The sequence below is a fragment of the Nipponia nippon genome, unplaced genomic scaffold (assembly GCF_047370975.1).
Source record: "Nipponia nippon isolate SJK-2023a ecotype South Korea unplaced genomic scaffold, ASM4737097v1 scaffold_31, whole genome shotgun sequence".
In the NCBI taxonomy this organism is placed as follows: Eukaryota; Metazoa; Chordata; class Aves; order Pelecaniformes; family Threskiornithidae; genus Nipponia; species Nipponia nippon.
Genome location: NW_028262349.1, coordinates 5,383,630 through 5,390,043, shown reverse-complemented (window position 1 = coordinate 5,390,043; position 6,414 = coordinate 5,383,630).

Below are 6,414 nucleotides of genomic sequence, written 5' to 3'. Positions count from 1 at the left end.
GGCTTGGGATTGGCTTTAATTGCAAGAACCATCAGCGTCTGGTCTAGAAACCCCCACTTCCAAACCCCCGCCCTCGGTTCACATTGCACAGATCCCGGGAAATGTTAAGTCAGCGGCCCAAACGCACGAGCCGCGTGGTCTGTCCTTGCGCTTCCAAGCGTTGCCCTTCAGCTGATGACTCTCCTACGGAGGACTTCCACCTTCTGATACTCTGATGGGTCACCTTAAACTTCTGTGGGATCTTTCCAGCGAGGTACCAGCCACCAGAACTGCCTCCTTGCTTCTTCCCATTTCTCCTACCTGCCAACTAAACCCAACATCTCCCAGCTCCTGAAAAGTTTCATGGAAACAGGTAATGAGCTTCCTCTCCTCCTGTTTTACCTCGGCAGCGAGCTCCCACCAGCTCGCTCTTTCTGCGGAGGAAGCCTGGAGCAACTTCTGTTTCCCCCCAAAGCGTTCAAGGCTCAGTTTTTGAGCGAGATCCGTCCGTATCCATCCAGACTCCTCGGCGCTTACACAGATGCATCGGCATGAGCGCAGCTCTGGGAATCCTCCCACTTCAGACCCGTCTTCCCCATGCCGCGGAGCTGTTCCGAGCTGGCAGGCTCCAGGCGAGTTACGGAGAGCTCGCACCTCCTGCGGACCGAAGCTTCTCCTCCAGGGAGAGACACGGCAAAACCGGCAGATTTGAGCCACACGAGCTGGCTGTGAGACATCTCCCGCTCTCGCTTCCCAAAATATTTAACTTAATAAGTTGAAACACCCCACTAAACGACTAAAAATAGTGGATTTTCCATTACTTGAGACAGAACGGTACAACCCCTCCCTTTCTGAGCTTCTCCCCTTTCCAGAAAACGTAGAAAACTCTCCTTTAACGACCAACAGTGCTAACTTCTCTGGGCAACCTGCACCACCAGACTACACCTGTATCTGAACCTGTCTGAATGGCTCCTTACGTCCTTGCTGCCGCTCCAACAGTGACCACGCTCCTTGCCACCGCAGGCCACCACGTCACCAGCCCTCAACCCCCGGAAGAGCCGTACGCGGGCTTTCGAACGCACCCCAGCAACCGCGACGCCGGCTCCGAACGCTGCCATTTTTGCCTACTCTGTACTCGAGAGTCCTTTCGGGGAATCACCGTCTCAAGTCCAACACCACCTAGAGAAACTGCCAGCTGTTATTTTAAGGGCTTTTGGCAAACCTGGTTTGTAGATGTTATGCCTCTGATCTGTTCCATTTTCAGCAGAACTAGCTCACGCTTTCTTCTCAGATTCTTAATTTCACTCGTGACACCAAGTTGCCTTTGTATTTTTTACCCTGAGTAATTAGCAGGTCTTTAAGAGACTCGTGTCTCCCATTAACAGAGAAACTGGATTATACAGATTAGCAAAGTTCTTCGGCACAACTCTATTTCTTTACCAAAACACAACCATACAGAAGATCCAACTTCCCTGAACACAAGAGAAGAGAGAAGGCGCTTGCTTGCTGCTTCCAAGCCCATCCCTCCCATCAGGGCTCATTCACAATTGCTTCTGCTGCCTGTAATCCTTCGGTCTCGGATCACCCACGGCACAAAGATGTCCCCCAAAGTGACCAATACAATCCCCTGTGTACGTACAGGGAATTAAAGAACACTTTACTAGAGCAAAGCAGAGGTGTAACAGCCCGTTAAACTGTTTTCTGGGTGGGGAAACAGAGCAATATAACTACGGCAGAGTAATATATAACGACGGCAGAGTGATTAGCACCACCGCAGCTACGCAAGCCTAACTCCCCCAAGTACAATTCTGCAACAGCCACTCTTATTCCAGGTCAAGCGTGCAAAGGCAGAAGTTACAACGCCCTAGCTGGAATCTCCGTTTTGCTGCAAAGACCATCCTTTTGTAGATCAACCCCTAAAGAGGGGATTACTGACCTCCCCCCCCAAGCCAAAAATCCCCGCAGTTATCTATTTCCCTAAATCACAGCACATTAGCCAAACGCTATAAATGGGATCTAAAGTTTAGGGGCAAAAAAACCCAGACAAACAAATAAAAAACCACTTTGAGAGAACTATTGTAGTTGCTCCTCTCACTCTTTAGATCAACCCCTGCTTTCCGTGCTGTTCTTCAGGCCCGTGCAAACATCATGCAAAAAAAATACAGGCTTTGTACAGGCTTCGAGTGCAGCGCCGAAGAGGTGGTGCAGCTTGGAGAAGAATTATAAAAAAGTCCTTACTTGTGTGTGGGAAGGCTTAAGGGAATATTTCAGCACATCAGGAGCTGAATCACTGCATGTAGGTGGAGCCAGACAGATTGACAAGATCTGTAACTTGAAAAATGACCTAAGTCTGAGATCAATCATCTCCCGAAGTAGCTGACTGAGGGAACAACATATGGAGACGGCTCAAGGTGAAGAGGCCCAACGCCAACATGACGTGCAAAACCTGTATCAGAGGCACAGGCTACAACTGACCACCTCTGATAGAACTCCCAACACAGACAGCTGCGATCCTCTCCGCACCAACAGGCCGAGCCGTCTTCTCTCTGTTACCTCTTCGGATCACCGCCACGACATTGTCTTAACAGATTTCCCTACTACAGCAGCGCATAAAAAAAGGCACTTTGGGGGAAGCCGTTACCAAACATCTCTTTTTCGTGCATCAGATTAATGAAGAATCTAGCTCCCAGGTAATTGTGGAGCAGCCACTTGATGGAAAACTAAGAATTAGTTGCAGATCAGACAAAAGCATGAAAAATAAAAGACGGTATAACCAAGCCTTCAAGTTTTACAGCCCTTCAGATCACTAAACCCCCCCAAAACGTGCTTGATAGGCTAATCCAGGACACAGATCTGGACTCAAGTTACAAACAAAACCAAGTAATAACTTTTTAGTATTCATCTCCCTCCGAAAGCTCAAGCCTGGGGGCCTAGTTATCAGCAGACCTGTATTTTGTACGCGCACGTGAAGCCAGATTCCTACAGCTAAGCAGTTCCTGAATCTTGCCACCGAAGACAAACCATTGGAGAGGTCGTTCCTTGCCCTACTGTTCCAATTCTGCGTGGCCTCAAACGATGTCCATTTGTGACCCTGCACGGTAAGAAAAATCCACTAAACGGTAAGATATTTATGTAATGAATTAAATAAATATTTATTAATTTAATGAATTAATACCAATCTACCATACTCCGTAAATATTATTTATTACTAGCAGTTAGCATCACATCAGTACTCAGCAATACTAAATTTGATTGCTAACCAATAACCCTGACAATCTCAAGTGCAATTTGGTGGGTCATTCTGAGTTCAAAATGGTTTTTTTCCTCCTCATTCTCCTAAATGCTCTATCACTGTAAACATCATTTAGCAAATGCTGTTCCGTGCCGTTCTCTCCTATACCCCAGCTAGTCATGGGGTCAAACTGAAGGGTCATGGTTTTCCCTCATTAGTTCAAGGGAACAGCGTTGATCCCTGCTAATCTGAGAACAAATCCACGTTTTTAGCTCACTACAGCCCATACAGGACATTATTCTCCGTGCTGCAGAATTAGTATGCCACCTTCTCATGTTTATCTGTACACTTATTTAAAGCAGAGAGCTAAAACGTGCAACACTGGGAACCTCGACCAACCGCAAAGGAAAAGCCCGTTTGGAAGCAGTTCCCGCGTACGCAGAAATTTCTGTTCAGAGTGACAACGGCTAAAAATCTGCATTTTATTTGACAGGGAATAAGTGGCATCATCCAAAGATTTGCACGGGCATCTGGACTCTTGGAGATTGTTCCTATGGACGTCATCCCAAATAAATAGGATTGTCTGACTGGAGAGTTAATCCTGAAAAACTTACTTTATCTTCATTAAACAAGCATTCTCCAGCCCCCTCCTCCGTTAACCATGTTAGCCCACCTCCTTTTGGAGGACTGGGAGAATCAGTCTAGATAGAACGGGCTCTCTTTAAAGCAAGACAAAAAGGACGCGACTCAGAAGCGCTGAAAGACCGGTTATCCTCTCGGATGTTCTGCTGTATCTGTCTCCTGCAAAGCAGCAAAAGAGTAGGAGCAGGGAAAAAAAAACTAAATAAACAAAAACCCAAGCAACCAGGTATAGAGTCAGAAGGACGAGCTGAGCGTGTAGGGAGGTTATCAGACCCCAGGAACAGATCCGAGCAGAAGGCAGCGAGGGATCCGGGTGCAGACGACAGGGCCACGCTTCCTTTAAGCGCAAGGCTTTGCATTTGAGGTCCCAGGGCCCGCTGCCGTTTGCAACGGCTGCTCCCAGCCCGTGAGCGCTGCTGGGGAGCCTGGAAGGAGCCGCCGGGCCGCACGCTGCTCTCCTCCATCGGGAAGAGCTCCCAAGGGGGTAACTTGCTAAAATACATTCCCACGTACGGGAGCATTACCGTTGCCACAGAGGTAACATTCAATGGCAAACAGGAGGGAAGAAAGGCAAGAATATATTTCCTAACGATCTTAAAAGAGCCGTTAGAAGTTGACACGCGGGAGCCAAGACAAAGTTAGACAGGGATGAGTAAGTATGAGGTCAGGAAATTTAAGGATAGAAGATTAGAAGTAATATCCAACAACAGAAATAAGCCTGGAGAGAAAGCTTCAGGTGAACAGCTTGTCTGCTTTGCAGGATAAAGTCTTAAACCAGGGAGACTGCTACTGTATGGCTACACCACACATGCTACAGAGACAGCGGCTCTGTAGAAGGCACGGGAGCATCAGTGGATTTAAAGTCTTTTAAAAATATATGGATGCAGCCTTGAGCAGAACCCCGGGGTGCCTTTCACAGGACTGGCACAAATACTAATTTGACACAACGAAACTTTTAACTAACAGGATCGCTTGCTGCCGCTTCCCTCTAGTCCTCAAATTACCACAGCCAGCTCGCACAAGATTAGTTTTCAGCAAGACAGCTGCAAAATACATCTAATTTTTTTTAAACCTTCACTCATACTGACATTCAACATTTCCTTACTTTATAGAAAAGAGCGGTAGGACAGTTCTCTCTGCCAGAAAGAAGCAAAATTACCTCGACCGGTAGCTGATAAACTAGCATTGATGAAAAGCTTTCATTCAGCAGAGTCTGCCTTGTACACAGTGCGTGCTTTCAGTCCCCGCAGTAACCAAAACGTGTTTTACTCATGAAAATACGTCTCTGACTTGGGAAGCTCATTGCAGCTAGCCTCCTTTCACATGGGAAGTAGAACAAGGGTGTACATTTACCCATGAATTCTAACTTCAAAAATATTTTTCGTGTAATATTATCACTAGAAAACAACTCGCAGCCACGACACCGAAGCCTCCATATGCGGGGTTGAACAGGCCCGCGTTCCCGGAGTCCGGCTGTGTCATTCATGGCTCTCCTCCCTTCCTGACCTGCTCACTTTACAAGCAAGAAAACTCCTCCCTTTTCTTGCTCAACAGCCAGTTCAGCAAGTTCAATTTAAAATGTGAATCAAGCTCACTTTTCCTGCGCAGAACCACCTGCAAAAGCTCCGCAGGCCAAAGCCAGACTGTACGAATGCAAATTCGTTATTTTTATTGATTGCACAAAATTTCATCCAACTAGAATTCAGTAAAAATAACACTGGTAACACAAACAGGGAGATAAATACCCTTTAACTTTGTTAGTTTTGCAAAGCAAAGCGGAGGGAAAAAAAAAAAATTGAGCCATCTTAATGGAACGGTTCCAACACTTTGCACAAGATAAAATCAGAAGTTTTAAATAACAAGGAGCCTCTTTTTACAAAGTTACCTTTGCAGAGTACAACAGCATTTTGAGGGTTTTCATCCTATCTACCAACATCAACGAAGCCAGTCCCTCCCTCCATCTCCTCCAACCAGTGCCCTCCAGAATGAGACAGGCTGCTGTTTCCAGATAAAACAAGAAAAACCTGACTGGGCATGACACAGCATAAGAAATGTAGCTTTTGTGCACTCAGGTGGTACGTATCCAAAAATCACGCTGTCTACAGAAAAAGATGCAAAACCTTAGCTGTACCGGACCGGATCCTACCCCGTAGTGAAGCTGCGTAAGGGCCATTAAAATATGCTTATATATTACCTCCAAAGAGGATTAAACTGTATCAAAGTAACCATCCATCCACAGAGCTTGGGACTATTGTTTTAGTAGAAAATAATCAAAACAGTTTACCAGTGCAAACAGCGTGCAGGACAAACCTACGGCTATTTCACATGCAGCTCCGTATTACCAACGTTTGTAATATTTGAGGGCAACAGGACGGTGTCATTACCAGCGACGGAAAGAATTACTGGTTTCAAAAGCATCCCCTCACTGGTACTTCTCCAAGCAGATGAACTTGATCTCAGACGGAACAACGGACAACGCCACTGTTAATATGTTCTCATGTAACAGCTGCTGTATATTAATAAAAGGTAAGTTTTGCCCCAATTCCACTCAATTATTTTTC